This window comes from Leptodactylus fuscus (genome assembly GCF_031893055.1).
Source record: "Leptodactylus fuscus isolate aLepFus1 chromosome 2 unlocalized genomic scaffold, aLepFus1.hap2 SUPER_2_unloc_2, whole genome shotgun sequence".
NCBI lineage: Eukaryota > Metazoa > Chordata > Amphibia > Anura > Leptodactylidae > Leptodactylus > Leptodactylus fuscus.
Window position 1 is genome coordinate 379,883 of NW_027439803.1, and position 13,911 is coordinate 393,793.

The 13,911-nt window shown below is 41.1% G+C and overlaps 2 protein-coding genes across 2 annotated transcripts in view; one reads left to right on the forward strand and one right to left on the reverse strand.

The window, feature by feature from the left end:
- The window catches only part of LOC142186334 (hydroperoxide isomerase ALOXE3-like), a 35,834-nt gene that overhangs the window by 11,076 nt on the left and 10,847 nt on the right, over window positions 1-13,911 (reverse strand). The gene's annotated exons all lie outside the window — the stretch shown is intronic.
- Window positions 7,323-13,911, forward strand: part of CCKBR (cholecystokinin B receptor) — a 31,802-nt gene continuing 25,213 nt past the window's right edge. Inside the window, exon 1 of the mRNA XM_075261162.1 lies at window positions 7,323-7,367. The gene's annotated coding sequence lies outside the window, so the exon portion shown is untranslated. The remainder of the gene's footprint in view (window positions 7,368-13,911) is intronic.

The window sequence follows — 13,911 nt, forward strand, 5'->3', positions numbered from 1 at the left end:
CTATTATATCACCACCGCAGTGCTATATTATATAGTGGACTATTATATCACCACCGCAGTGCTATATTATATAGTGGACTATTATATCACCACCGCAGTGCTATATTATATAGTGGACTATTATATCACCACCGCAGTACTATATTATATAGTGGACTATTATATCACCACCGCAGTACTATATTATATAGTGGACTATTATATCACCACGCAGTACTATATTATATAGTGGACTATTATATCACCACCGCAGTACTATATTATATAGTGGACTATTATATCACCACCGCAGTACTATATTATATAGTGGACTATTATATCACCACCGCAGTACTATATTATATAGTGGACTATTATATCACCACCGCAGTACTATATTATATAGTGGACTATTATATCACCACTGCAGTACTATATTATATAGTGGACTATTATATCACCACCGCAGTACTATATTATATAGTGGACTATTATATCACCACCGCAGTACTATATTATATAGTGGACTATTATATCACCACAGCAGTACTATATTATATAGTGGACTATTATATCACCACCGCAGTACTATATTATATAGTGGACTATTATATCACCACCGCAGTACTATATTATATAGTGGACTATTATATCACCACCGCAGTACTATATTATATAGTGGACTATTATATCACCACCGCAGTACTATATTATATAGTGGACTATTATATCACCACTGCAGTACTATATTATATAGTGGACTATTATATCACCACCGCAGTACTATATTATATAGTGGACTATTATATCACCACCGCAGTACTATATTATATAGTGGACTATTATATCACCACTGCAGTACTATATTATATAGTGGACTATTATATCACCACCGCAGTACTATATTATATAGTGGACTATTATATCACCACCGCAGTACTATATTATATAGTGGACTATTATATCACCACCGCAGTACTATATTATATAGTGGACTATTATATCACCACCGCAGTACTATATTATATAGTGGACTATTATATCACCACCGCAGTACTATATTATATAGTGGACTATTATATCACCACCGCAGTACTATATTATATAGTGGACTATTATATCACCACCGCAGTACTATATTATATAGTGGACTATTATATCACCACCGCAGTACTATATTATATAGTGGACTATTATATCACCACCGCAGTACTATATTATATAGTGGACTATTATATCACCACCGCAGTACTATATTATATAGTGGACTATTATATCACCACCGCAGTACTATATTATATAGTGGACTATTATATCACCACTGCAGTACTATATTATATAGTGGACTATTATATCACCACGCAGTACTATATTATATAGTGGACTATTATATCACCACCGCAGTACTATATTATATAGTGGACTATTATATCACCACCGCAGTACTATATTATATAGTGGACTATTATATCACCACCGCAGTACTATATTATATAGTGGACTATTATATCACCACCGCAGTACTATATTATATAGTGGACTATTATATCACCACCGCAGTACTATATTATATAGTGGACTATTATATCACCACCGCAGTACTATATTATATAGTGGACTATTATATCACCACCGCAGTACTATATTATATAGTGGACTATTATATCACCACCGCAGTACTATATTATATAGTGGACTATTATATCACCACCGCAGTACTATATTATATAGTGGACTATTATATCACCACCGCAGTGCTATATTATATAGTGGACTATTATATCACCACCGCAGTGCTATATTATATAGTGGACTATTATATCACCACCGCAGTGCTATATTATATAGTGGACTATTATATCACCACCGCAGTACTATATTATATAGTGGACTATTATATCACCACCGCAGTACTATATTATATAGTGGACTATATATCACCACGCAGTACTATATTATATAGTGGACTATTATATCACCACCGCAGTACTATATTATATAGTGACTATTATATCACCACCGCAGTACTATATTATATAGTGGACTATTATATCACCACCGCAGTACTATATTATATAGTGGACTATTATATCACCACTGCAGTACTATATTATATAGTGGACTATTATATCACCTCTGCAGTACTATATTATATAGTGGACTATTATATCACCACCGCAGTACTATATTATATAGTGGACTATTATATCACCACCGCAGTACTATATTATATAGTGGACTATTATATCACCACCGCAGTACTATATTATATAGTGGACTATTATATCACCACTGCAGTACTATATTATATAGTGGACTATTATATCACCACCGCAGTACTATATTATATAGTGGACTATTATATCACCACCGCAGTACTATATTATATAGTGGACTATATATCACCTCTGCAGTACTATATTATATAGTGGACTATTATATCACCACCGCAGTACTATATTATATAGTGGACTATTATATCACCACCGCAGTACTATATTATATAGTGGACTATTATATCACCACCGCAGTACTATATTATATAGTGGACTATTATATCACCACCGCAGTGCTATATTATATAGTGGACTATTATATCACCACCGCAGTACTATATTATATAGTGGACTATTATATCACCACTGCAGTACTATATTATATAGTGGACTATTATATCACCACCGCAGTACTATATTATATAGTGGACTATTATATCACCACCGCAGTGCTATATTATATAGTGGACTATTATATCACCACTGCAGTACTATATTATATAGTGGACTATTATATCACCACTGCAGTACTATATTATATAGTGGACTATTATATCACCACTGCAGTACTATATTATATAGTGGACTATTATATCACCACCGCAGTACTATATTATATAGTGGACTATTATATCACCACTGCAGTACTATATTATATAGTGGACTATTATATCACCACTGCAGTACTATATTATATAGTGGACTATTATATCACCACCGCAGTACTATATTATATAGTGGACTATTATATCACCACTGCAGTACTATATTATATAGTGGACTATTATATCACCACCGCAGTACTATATTATATAGTGGACTATTATATCACCACTGCAGTACTATATTATATAGTGGCTATTATATCACCACCGCAGTACTATATTATATAGTGGACTATTATATCACCACTGCAGTACTATATTATATAGTGGACTATTATATCACCGACCGCAGTACTATATTATATAGTGGACTATTATATCACCTCCGCAGTACTATATTATATAGTGGACTATTATATCACCACTGCAGTACTATATTATATAGTGGACTATTATATCACCACCGCAGTACTATATTATATAGTGGACTATTATATCACCTCTGCAGTACTATATTATATAGTGGACTATTATATCACCACTGCAGTACTATATTATATAGTGGACTATTATATCACCACCGCAGTACTATATTATATAGTGGACTATTATATCACCACGCAGTACTATATTATATAGTGGACTATTATATCACCTCTGCAGTACTATATTATATAGTGGACTATTATATCACCACCGCAGTACTATATTATATAGTGGACTATTATATCACTACCGCAGTACTATATTATATAGTGGACTATTATATCACCACTGCAGTACTATATTATATAGTGGACTATTATATCACCACTGCAGTACTATATTATATAGTGGACTATTATATCACCTCTGCAGTACTATATTATATAGTGGACTATTATATCACCACCGCAGTACTATATTATATAGTGGACTATTATATCACCTCTGCAGTACTATATTATATAGTGGACTATTATATCACCACCGCAGTACTATATTATATAGTGGACTATTATATCACCACTGCAGTACTATATTATATAGTGGACTATTATATCACCACCGCAGTACTATATTATATAGTGGACTATTATATCACCACCGCAGTACTATATTATATAGTGGACTATTATATCGCCACCGCAGTGCTATATTATATAGTGGACTATTATATCGCCACCTCAGTACTATATTATATAGTGGACTATTATATCGCCACCGCAGTGCTATATTATATAGTGGACTATTATATCGCCACCACAGTACTATATTATATAGTGGACTATTATATCGCCACCGCAGTACTATATTATATAGTGGACTATTATATCGCCACCACAGTACTATATTATATAGTGGACTATTATATCGCCACCGCAGTGCTATATTATATAGTGGACTATTATATCGCCACCGCAGTACTATATTATATAGTGGACTATTATATCACCACCGCAGTACTATATTATATAGTGGACTATTATATCACCACTGCAGTACTATATTATATAGTGGACTATTATATCACCACGCAGTACTATATTATATAGTGGACTATTATATCACCACCGCAGTACTATATTATATAGTGGACTATTATATCACCACCGCAGTGCTCTATTATATAGTGGACTATTATATCACCACTGCAGTACTATATTATATAGTGGACTATTATAACCCCACCGCAGTGCTATATTATATAGTGGACTATTATATCGCCACCGCAGTGCTATATTATATAGTGGACTATTATATCACCTCTGCAGTACTATATTATATAGTGGACTATTATATCACCACCGCAGTACTATATTATATAGTGGACTATTATATCACCGCCGCAGTACTATATTATATAGTGGACTATTATATCGCCACCGCAGTGCTATATTATATAGTGGACTATTATATCACCTCTGCAGTACTATATTATATAGTGGACTATTATATCACCACCGCAGTGCTATATTATATAGTGGACTATTATATCACCACCGCAGTACTATATTATATAGTGGACTATTATATCACCACCGCAGTACTATATTATATAGTGGACTATTATATCACCACCGCAGTACTATATTATATAGTGGACTATTATATCACCACCGCAGTGCTATATTATATAGTGGACTATTATATCACCACTGCAGTACTATATTATATAGTGGACTATTATAACCCCACCGCAGTGCTATATTATATAGTGGACTATTATATCGCCACCGCAGTGCTATATTATATAGTGGACTATTATATCACCTCTGCAGTACTATATTATATAGTGGACTATTATATCACCACCGCAGTACTATATTATATAGTGGACTATTATATCACCGCCGCAGTACTATATTATATAGTGGACTATTATATCGCCACCGCAGTGCTATATTATATAGTGGACTATTATATCACCTCTGCAGTACTATATTATATAGTGGACTATTATATCACCACCGCAGTGCTATATTATATAGTGGACTATTATATCACCACCGCAGTACTATATTATATAGTGGACTATTATAACCCCACCGCAGTGCTATATTATATAGTGGACTATTATAACCCCACCGCAGTGCTATATTATATAGTGGACTTTTATAACCCCACCGCAGTACTATATTATATAGTGGACTATTATATCACCACCGCAGTGCTATATTATATAGTGGACTATTATATCACCACCGCAGTGCTATATTATATAGTGGACTATTATATCACCACCGCAGTACTATAGTATATAGTGGACTATTATATCACCACTGCAGTACTATATTATATAGTGGACTATTATATCACTACCGCAGTACTATATTATATAGTGGACTATTATATCACCACTGCAGTACTATATTATATAGTGGACTATTATATCACCACTGCAGTGCTATATTATATAGTGGACTATTATATCACCACCGCAGTGCTATATTATATAGTGGACTATTATATCACCACCGCAGTACTATATTATATAGTGGACTATTATATCACCTCTGCAGTACTATATTATATAGTGGACTATTATACCACTACCGCAGTACTATATTATATAGTGGACTATTATATCACCGCCGCAGTACTATATTATATAGTGGACTATTATATCACCTCTGCAGTACTATATTATATAGTGGACTATTATATCACCGCCGCAGTACTATATTATATAGTGGACTATTATATCACCACTGCAGTACTATATTATATAGTGGACTATTATACCACTACCGCAGTACTATATTATATAGTGGACTATTATATCACCACCGCAGTACTATATTATATAGTGGACTATTATATCACCACTGCAGTACTATATTATATAGTGGACTATTATATCACCACCGCAGTGCTATATTATATAGTGGACTATTATATCACCACCGCAGTACTATATTATATAGTGGACTATTATATCACCACTGCAGTGCTATATTATATAGTGGACTATTATATCACCACTGCAGTACTATATTATATAGTGGACTATTATATCACCACCGCAGTACTATATTATATAGTGGACTATTATATCACCACCGCAGTACTATATTATATAGTGGACTATTATATCACCTCGGCAGTATTATATTATATAGTGGACTATTATATTATCGCATGTTATTACGCTCCGATGTCTTCACCTACTATTTCTGTGAGTTTATTGTTCTGCACATGAATAAATTGCTGAGACATTAATGTCATTTTAAGTTTCACATGGGTCAGTTTTGGATTTTCTCAGCAATGATCTCTGTCCTGACCTTTCTATGTGACCTTATGGAAGGATCCTTCACGTCTTAGAAGATTACTGTCTTTACTATTATTGGGAGCCAAGGTCTTTTTGATGCTTTGTTGCTCTTCTGCCCCCTATAGTAATGCTATACCTGGTTATATAATGTACTGATAATATTCCTATGACCTGGAGATCACTTGTCTGCCGGTGCATAGCCGAAACACTTGATTCATTGCACCAGGAAGGGTTAAATCCCTGCTGCCTGTCCTGGGAGTATAATAAGAGCGTCAGTGCGCCATAGCTGGTGTAGCGCACCTCACTGGAGGTGTTACATTGTGCACTGGGATGTTCTGGCTCTATCTTCTATGATGTGTTATATACCACGCACATGCAGCTATATTTGGTGCCAGTCCGCACACGCTCCGGGCTCTGCTACTTTCAGGAACAGGATCATGTGATGATCTACGTTGCGCCAGTGAGTTGTGCCGCAGGACAGTTTGTGTGTTGCTCTCTTGTGGTGCATTCTGCTGGACTTTGTGTTACCCAGTGTTACTCTGTGTAACCCAGAGAAGGAAATGGCTCCCCATTTAAGGGAAGGGCTGCTCACATTCTCTGTAGGGGGAGGAGATGACTTATAGGGGCAAGAGGTCAATTTGTTGTTGGAGGGGCAATTGGAAGGGGCAATAGCTAGCAATACTAGGCAAGAAGGGAGAGCTGTCCGATGAGAGGTGCGCCGACTCCTAAGACATCAGTAATCCCAGTGAACATCTGGTAAGCGGGAGCCTGAGACCTGTGGTGAAGGGGGGGGGGTTTCTTATAATTCATTGCTGCAAAATGTCGTCTCCCACAAATATCGACTACTATAAAACCTCATCTTGATGCTCGAGGCGTGCAATGTAGTTTTCCAGAAAGTTTTCTTTTGTTCCGTCAGCTTTATCTTCAGCAGTCAGATATGGCTGTGAATTGTAGTCACAGGTGGGAGATCGCCGGCCTCATAGGATCACCACCAGATCTGGCCTACATTGTAACGTCAGTGATATTGTTATTGTGCATTGTGGTGTCCCCGGCATCCAGGACCTGACACGGTCAACGGTGTCATTCCTGAGCTATGCAGAGCCAGCCACAAATGTTTGTTCTGGAATGAGATAAGATTAAATGTCCACTGGAATGGACTAGAGAAGTGAGGACAACGTCTCCTGTACTTGTCTACAAGGAAGCCCCGGCACTAAGTGTATAATAATATCACCGAGCACATGTGACCACCAGAAGTGTCTCCAGAAGTGAGGCCAACGTCTCCTGTACTTGTCTACAAGGAAGCATCAGCACTGAGTGTATAATAATATCACCGAGCACATGTGACCACCAGAAGTGTCTCCAGAAGTGACACCAACGTCTCCTGTACTTGTCTACAAGGAAGCCCCGGCACTAAGTGTATAATAATATCACCGAGCACATGTGACCACCAGAAGTGTCTCCAGAAGTGAGGCCAACGTCTCCTGTACTTGTCTACAAGGAAGCCTCGGCACTGAGTGTATAATAATATCACCGAGCACATGTGACCACCAGAAGTGTCTCCAGAAGTGACACCAACGTCTCCTGTACTTGTCTACAAGGAAGCCTCGGCACTGAGTGTATAATAATATCACCGAGCACATGTGACCACCAGAAGTGTCTCAGAAGTGAGGCCAACGTCTCCTGTACTTGTCTACAAGGAAACCTCAGCACTGAGTGTATAATAATATCACTGAGTACATGTGACCTCCAGAAGTGTCTCCAGAAGTGACACCAACGTCTCCTGTACTTGTGGAAGCCCGGCACTGAGTGTATAATAATATCACCGAGCACATGTGACCACCAGAAGTGTCTCCAGAAGTGACACCAATGTCTCCTGTACTTGTATACACAGAAGCCTCGGCACTGAGTGTATAATAATATCACTGAGCACATGTGACCTCCAGAAGTGTCTCCAGAAGTGACACCAACGTCTCCTGTACTTGTGGAAGCCTCGGCACTGAGTGTATAATAATATCACCGAGCACATGTGACCACCAGAAGTGTCTCCAGAAGTGACACCGTCTCCTGTACTTGTCTACAAGGAAGCCTCGGCACTGAGTGTATAATAATATCACCGAGTACATGTGACCACCAGAAGTGTCTCCAGAAGTGACACCAACGTCTCCTGTACTTGTGGAAGCCTCGGCACTGAGTGTATAATAATATCACCAAGCACATGTGACCACCAGAAGTGTCTCCAGAAGTGAGGCCAACGTCTCCTGTACTTGTGGAAGCCTCGGCACTGAGTGTATAATAATATCACCAAGCACATGTGACCACCAGAAGTGTCTCCAGAAGTGACACCAACGTCTCCTGTACTTGTCTACAAGGAAGCCTCGGCACTGAGTGTATAATAATATCACCGAGCACATGTGACCACCAGAAGTGTCTCCAGAAGTGAGGCCAACGTCTCCTGTACTTGTGGAAGCCTCGGCACTGAGTGTATAATAATATCACCGAGCGCATGTGACCACCAGAAGTATCTCCAGAAGTGACACGAACGTCTCCTGTACTTGTGGAAGCCTCGGCACTGAGTGTATAATAATATCACCGAGCACATGTGACCACCAGAAGTGTCTCCAGAAGTGACACCAACGTCTCCTGTACTTGTCTACAAGGAAGCCTCGGCACTGAGTGTATAATAATATCACCGAGCACATGTGACCACCAGAAGTGTCTCCAGAAGTGAGGCCAACGTCTCCTGTACTTGTGGAAGCCTCGGCACTGAGTGTATAATAATATCACCGAGCACATGTGACCACCACAAGTGTCTCCAGAAGTGACACCAACGTCTCCTGTACTTGTGGAAGCCTCGGCACTGAGTGTATAATAATATCACCAAGCACATGTGACCACCAGAAGTGTCTCCAGAAGTGACACCAACGTCTCCTGTACTTGTCTACAAGGAAGCCTCGGCACTGAGTGTATAATAATATCACCGAGCACATGTGACCACCAGAAGTGTCTCCAGAAGTGAGGCCAACGTCTCCTGTACTTGTGGAAGCCTCGGCACTGAGTGTATAATAATATCACCGAGCGCATGTGACCACCAGAAGTATCTCCAGAAGTGACACGAACGTCTCCTGTACTTGTGGAAGCCTCGGCACTGAGTGTATAATAATATCACCGAGCACATGTGACCACCAGAAGTGTCTCCAGAAGTGACACCAACGTCTCCTGTACTTGTCTACAAGGAAGCCTCGGCACTGAGTGTATAATAATATCACCGAGCACATGTGACCACCAGAAGTGTCTCCAGAAGTGACACCAACGTCTCCTGTACTTGTGGAAGCCTCGGCACTGAGTGTATAATAATATCACCGAGCACATGTGACCACCAGAAGTGTCTCCAGAAGTGAGGCCAACGTCTCCTGTACTTGTGGAAGCCTCGGCACTGAGTGTATAATAATATCACCGAGCACATGTGACCACCAGAAGTGTCTCCAGAAGTGACACCAACGTCTCCTGTACTTGTGGAAGCCTCGGCACTGAGTGTATAATAATATCACCGAGCACATGTGACCACCAGAAGTGTCTCCAGAAGTGACACCAACGTCTCCTGTACTTGTGGAAGCCTCGGCACTGAGTGTATAATAATATCATCACCGAGCACATGTGACCACCAGAAGTATCTCCAGAAGTGACACCAATGTCTCCTGTACTTGTGGAAGCCTCGGCACTGAGTGTATAATAATATCACTGAGCACATGTGACCACCAGAAGTGTCTCCAGAAGTGACACCAATGTCTCCTGTACTTGTGGAAGCCTCGGCACTGAGTGTATAATAATATCACCGAGCACATGTGACCACCAGAAGTGTCTCCAGAAGTGAGGCCAACGTCTCCTGTACTTGTGGAAGCCTCGGCACTGAGTGTATAATAATATCACCGAGCACATGTGACCACCAGAAGTGTCTCCAGAAGTGAGGCCAACGTCTCCTGTACTTGTGGAAGCCTCGGCACTGAGTGTATAATAATATCACCGAGCACATGTGACCACCAGAAGTGTCTCCAGAAGTGACACCAATGTCTCCTGTACTTGTGGAAGCCTCGGCACTGAGTGTATAATAATATCACCGAGCACATGTGACCACCAGAAGTGTCTCCAGAAGTGAGGCCAACGTCTCCTGTACTTGTGGAAGCCTCGGCACTGAGTGTATAATAATATCACCGAGCACATGTGACCACCAGAAGTGTCTCCAGAAGTGAGGCCAACGTCTCCTGTACTTGTGGAAGCCTCGGCACTGAGTGTATAATAATATCACCGAGCACATGTGACCACCAGAAGTGTCTCCAGAAGTGACACCAATGTCTCCTGTACTTGTGGAAGCCTCGGCACTGAGTGTATAATAATATCACCGAGCACATGTGACCACCAGAAGTGTCTCCAGAAGTGACACGAACGTCTCCTGTACTTGTGGAAGCCTCGGCACTGAGTGTATAATAATATCACCGAGCACATGTGACCACCAGAAGTGTCTCCAGAAGTGAGGCCAACGTCTCCTGTACTTGTGGAAGCCTCGGCACTGAGTGTATAATAATATCACCGAGCACATGTGACCACCAGAAGTGTCTCCAGAAGTGAGGCCAACGTCTCCTGTACTTGTGGAAGCCTCGGCACTGAGTGTATAATAATATCACCGAGCACATGTGACCACCAGAAGTGTCTCCAGAAGTGAGGCCAACGTCTCCTGTACTTGTGGAAGCCTCGGCACTGAGTGTATAATAATATCACCGAGCACATGTGACCACCAGAAGTGTCTCCAGAAGTGAGGCCAACGTCTCCTGTACTTGTGGAAGCCTCGGCACTGAGTGTATAATAATATCACCAAATACATGTGACCACCAGAAGCTTCCACACACCGTGCCTGTGATTGTACCAGTATCCTAGCACCTCGCTGGGACGCCATATGATGAGCGTGTTGATGGTGTTGATGATCTGCCTGCTTCAGCGTTTCAACAGCTGTTAAGCTGTCGCTGAGCACATTCCTTGCGTTGTGCCCGGAATTGTTCGGGCATCTCAGTAACTCGCTGGGAACCATATAATGAGCGTGTTGTTGGCGTTGATGATCCGCATGCTCCGGCGTTTTGGAAACTCTCAATCTGGCCTGCTGCTTAACTCCTTCCTCGCGCTGTGCCCCTGATTGTTGCGGCATCTCAGCAGCTCACTCGGATGCCATATAATTGAGTGTGTTGTTGGCATTGATGAACTGCCTGTTCTGGTGTTTCAGCATCTCTCAAGTTGGCCTGACACTGAACTTGTTCCTCACACCGTGCCTGTAATTGTTCCGGCATCTCAGCAGCTCGCTGGGACGCCATATAATGAGCGTGTTGTTGGTGCTGATGATCCCCGGCAGCTCTGCTTGAGGAGAACTCTGTGACTTCTGGCTCCTTCATAGATCTCGTTTTTTGCAACAAATTAGATTTTCTTTTTCCTGGCATGTTTAATATTAGCAAACTGCCAATGTGGATTAAAGGTGTTTCCCAATGTCAGTTTGTCAGCATTGCCTGGAGCAGATCAGATAATAAGCAAATACATGTACAAAAACCACTGAGGGTTAACTTATGTTTACACAGAGATAACAGCCCTGGGACCTGAGATAAGCTGCTGCAGGAGCAGTGTAATATAGCATGTGACCATAAATTCATAACAGTGGTGAAGTCATGTAATTTACCGGGATACAAAGTAGCCGATGTGTTACTCCAGGTTACAGAGTATCTATCTGCCAAATTTCATTCAAAACTGTTCAGCCGTTTTTGCGTGATTGAGGAACAAACATCCAAACTATCACATTTATAATATTACTAGCTGGTACCCGCGACTTGGTCTGCGGTGATTGTAGCAGCGGGTATATACAGGCGCGGGTAAGGTTTTCGTACTGTGTATAAGGGATGGGATATGAGATGTAACTTTGTATCTTGTTGTTGCTGTAATTCTGAGAATACCTGAGACTTTTGTGTTGAATGTAATTTGTATTTGAGCTGCTATATATACGGTGTTGGTATAATCTGTACATAGTGACTTTGGGACAGAGGGATTACAAGTGAATATACTTGGATATACGACATTGTATGATTTGTTATTTTCCACCAGTACATGTAAGTTTTGGGCACAGGATACCGTATTTTACGGACTATAAAGCGCACTGGACTATAAGCCGCATTGCCCATGAGCGCCTTATAGTCCGTCTCGGTTCATATATAAGGCGCACCGGACTATAAGCCGCAGTCCGGTGCGCATTATATGTTATTGAAAGCGGCGGCAGGCAGACTTTGCCAGCGGCCGCTTAACCCCCCGCGTGCCAGCCGCTTCTATTGGAAGCGCTCGGCAGGCAAGGAGGGGCTCTATCAGCAAAATCATGCTGATAGAGCCCAACCGTAAAAGTTAGATTAAACTACCCTCCCGTTTTAAAATAAAACCCTGAAACAGAATGTGAAACTTACCGAGCGGTGCAGGGCGGGCGGGCATTCAGGCCTCCTCTTCCTCCGATGTTCCGTCCTCCTCCTCCGGCGCTCGCTAACTGATAATGGCCTGGGCGCATGCGCAGTAGCCGTAGTAGAAGCATTATGATATTGCGCATGCGCCCAGGCCATTATCAATTCGCGAGCGCTGGAGGAAGTGGTCAGGACATCGGAGGAAGAGGATTCCTGAATGCCCGCCCGCCCTGCACAGCTTGGTAAGTTTCACGTTCTGTTTCAGGCCGGCGTGACAGCAGGGCTGCCGGACACTTCCCATTCATTTCTATGGGAGCCGGCATGCGAGCGCTCCCCATAGAAATGAATGGACTGCTTTTTTCCATTCATTTCTATGGGGAGCGCTCGCATGCCGGCTCCCATAGAAATGAATAGGAAGTGTCCGGCAGCCCTGCTGTAACGCCGGCGTGTACGGCTGTGATACACGCTGGCGTTCCGTAGTGTGAATGCCCCCTTACGGTGCCTTTTATGTATGTATGGAAGCGGCACGCAGACTTTGCCGCCGCTTCCATCCATATATAAGGCGCACCGGACTATAAGCCGCACTTACGATTTCTGAGGAAATCGTAGGTTTTTATGTGCGCCTTATAGTCCGGAAAATACGGTACTCTTGAACAGCCACATACAGTTGTCCATGTGAGGAGCCTGGTGTGGTAAATGTATTCCGGCTACTCTCAGCGTTTGTCTTTGGGATTTATTAATGGTCATTGTAAAAGCAACTTAAGGGTGCATTCACACTGAGTAAACGCTAGCTTATTTTGTAGAGTAAAATTACACTTGTAAATTTT